This window comes from Camellia sinensis, chromosome 15, assembly GCF_055761805.1.
Source record: "Camellia sinensis isolate YWXY chromosome 15, ASM5576180v1, whole genome shotgun sequence".
NCBI classification, from domain to species: Eukaryota; Viridiplantae; Streptophyta; class Magnoliopsida; order Ericales; family Theaceae; genus Camellia; species Camellia sinensis.
Window position 1 is genome coordinate 139813563 of NC_138975.1, and position 3642 is coordinate 139817204.

At 33.0% G+C, this 3642-nt stretch overlaps 1 pseudogene; it reads left to right on the top strand.

Moving 5' to 3' along the window:
- Positions 1 to 1827: 1827 nt before the first annotated feature.
- LOC114256089 (inositol-tetrakisphosphate 1-kinase 1 pseudogene) lies at positions 1828 to 2506 on the top strand (annotated as a pseudogene).
- Positions 2507 to 3642: the final 1136 nt, after the last annotated feature.

Below are 3642 nucleotides of genomic sequence, written 5' to 3' on the forward strand. Positions count from 1 at the left end.
GGTCGACCTCTTCAAAATATGAGCTGGCTAAAAAAATATGAATTTTTGTTACAAAAGTGCTAGGAAACTCAAAATATTTATAAAAAATAAAAAATTAAAAAAAATAAAAAATAAAAAATAACTATTGAATGGTTGAGATGCATTTTAAAAATGAAGCTCACAAAACTAAATCGACATCATCAAATAACATTTGGATAACTTTTTAAATTATATTTCTGAATTCATAACTCACTACAATATATAAGAGTTTTAGAAACTAATTTTTTGTCTTTAAAAGTGAATTTTGTTTCAAAAGACATCTAGGGACTAATTCCTACCGTCGTGAAAATAGTCAGTAAAAGATCGTTCCAAAAAATCAAAAATAAAGCTTTTAATGACAAAATTTTAGAAATGTCACTAATAAATACACTTTTAGAGACAAAATAATTTGATCTCAAAAGGGTTTATTTTTTGAGACAAATAATTTGGTCCCAAAAAGATAATAATTTATCACTAATGTCTAATTTTCGTTGCTAAAAATATAATAACAAACTTTTCACAACAAAATTATTTGATTCCTAAAAAATAATTTTATCCATAAATTTTAATCTCTAAAATTTTAATTTTTTGTAATGACTTTTATGTTATGTTATAGGGAAGCCTTATAGTACGCTGTACACCCCCCCCCCTTAAAAGTAGGGTTTGGCTTTCTTTCAGTCTGTGATTGGATTGGAGGGTGCCATTGGACTCGTGGAGGCTTGTCACAGATCTCATTTTGATAATCTGAACTGTCAATATGTAGAGCTCGTTGAGTAATATATAATTATAAAAAATCACGTTGATTAGATATCGATAGCTACTTGATCAAATCACTTTTCTACATAAAAAAAAAGAACGGCGAAAAAATAATCAGTTGACAGAAATCTGATCCGATGAAACAGTTATTGATATCCGATTAACATGATTTTTTACATTTATATAGTACTCGACGATTTCTACACATTAAACGGTTCGGATTATCGAAACGGGACCTGTGATGGGTCTCTACTAACTTAATATCACTCTCTAATCTAGACGGGAGGGAAGCCAATTCAAAAAGTACTATCATTTCCTTAGACTAAATTATCATTGGGATCACGTTTTGGCACTATTGTACCATGAAAAGTTACACATTTTTTCAATTTGTGGAGAAATTAATTATAAAATTACATATAATCTTTTACAAAGGAGACTAGAGATGAAATTCACTTTATGTAAAGAGTTGTGTGTAATTTTATAATTGATATTTATGTTTCTAACCTTTTTCAAAGTTATAATCTTAAAGAAAATTCATGTAAAAAAAAATTCATATTAAAATATTGTGATAATTATCTACAAAAATTATAGGGTAATTTGGCAATCTAGTTAACAGTTAGCTTTTAATTTTTAATTCATTTTAGGTCATATCCCCTTTTATATTTTTTAAGGAAAATTAGTCTAAGGTCCCTCTCCCATTTTTATTAATGGAAGAGATCCACAATATTATTTTATAATGTCTAAGGTCCTTCAACCTCACACAGAGAAATTTGACTGCTCTCTCTACCAACTTCTCCATTACCGAATCTTGCTCTATCTCTCTCGTCTCTTGAGCAAAACCTCCTTAATGAACAAGATCAGAACTTGTGATGCAACTTGAATATTGATTAAGGTCCAGCAGTGCAAGGCGGCCGCTCTTGACGATGTTAGTAGCAGCGACGGTGGTGGAGAAGGGGAAGTTGATGACGACACCAGAATCTGACTAACTTCCAGGCACAGAAAGAGAGAGAGAGAGAGAGAGAGAGAGAGAGAGAGAGAGAGAGGGGGGGTTTGAATTCGAATGGCATCAATGGCGAAACCAATGAGGAGATTCGGAGTCGGTTACGCTCTCGCTCCAAAGAAGCGTCAGAGTTTCATTGAAGTTTCGTTGGTGAATCTAGTGAGAGAGAGAGGTATCGATCTCATTGATATTGATACGGACAAGCCTTTGGTTGATCAATGACCGTTCGATTGCGTAATGCACAAGCTCTGCGGCTTTGATTGGAAGAACCAGTAGGAGGAGTACTCGATAAAGAACCCTAATGTCCTGATAATCGATTCCCTTGATGCGATTGAGAGGCTTCACAATCGGATTTCGATGCTCGAGGTTGTTGCAGGTTTGAATAACATCGAGACTGAGACCGAATTGTTTGGAATTCTGAAGCAGATTGTGATTTACGATATGAAGACACTCTTAGATCCAAATCAATGGGGTGAGGGTTTGAAGTTTTCGGTGATTGCGAAGCCTTTGGTCGCTGATGGGAGTGCGAAATCGCACAAGATGTCTCTGGTTTTCAATCAGGATGGTTAGAACAAGCTAAAACCTCCAATTGTGTTGCAAGAGTTCGTGAATCATGGTGGGGCGATCTTCAAAACCTATGTGGTTGGGGACTATATGAAATGCTTGAAGAGGATTGTGTTCTTTGTTATTCTGTTTATTGTTGTCATGATATTTGTCTTTGAGTGCTTGTAGTCACAGCAACGCAAGGATTCTGTGCTTATGGTTTATGTTCTTCATTAATTGATTTCTCTTTGCAAAAAGACACATTTTAATATATACATACATATATATATATATATATAGGTTGCTGTTGTTGCTTATTCACTCAATGGAATGATCTTCTCTCTCTGCTTTGAACTGAAATTTTTCTAGATTGGTCCAGAGAAAATCTCTTGTTTGAACTGAAATTTCTCTGGGTTGGTCCAGAGAAATTCTCTAGTTTAAACTGAATTTTCTCTGAATTGGTCCAGAGAAATTCTATGGTTTGAACTGAAATTTCTCTGGGTTGATTTAGAAAAATTCTCTGGTTTGGATTGAACAAGTCCTCATTATTGTCCAGAGAAATTTGACATTTTCTCTGTGAATTTTCTTTGAGAAATTCTCTGGGAGGTCCAAAGAAATAGAGAAACCTCCCAGAGAAATTCTAGTTCTCTAGAGACAAATTCTTTCAGAGGTCTAGAGAAATTCTGGGTAAAAATTTCTCTGGATGAAAATTTCTCTGGGAAGTCTAGAGAAATTCTCTGGATGAAATTTTTCTGGATCAAATTGAGGGACCTTAGACATTATGAAAATATTTGGTATCCTTTATGCTATAAAATCTTAATAATAGGGACCTTAAAAACGATCCCCTATTTTTTATATATAAAAGGATAAAAAAGTTTAAAAAACTAAAAAATTAATTTTTAACTAACTTTCCAAATCTCCACATGTATATTTTGTCTATTTCTACTAATAATTGGTGTTCTGTCCCAATTAACCAGAAATTAATAAAAATTCAACTCCCTTTTGACGTGGTGTTTGCACTGTTGTCCATGTGATAGTTACTCTTTTGAAACTAAGCTCAAATATCTAAGGCCAAGTTTGGGAAGATCCAAAAAAGTCAAAAAGTCAAAAAGTTACTCAAAAAACTAAAAAGTTAACACTATTCACCAAAAGTCAACAATTACGGCTGCACAACTCCCAATTCAAATTTTTCCCTACAAATCAATTTTTACAATTTTTTATTACACATTTTTCAATAAAAAGTCAAAAAGTTAACCCAAACATCCATATTTTCAACCTCAATTTTTTAGTCCAAAAAGGCAAAAAGTGCATTTTTTTAGTCTTCC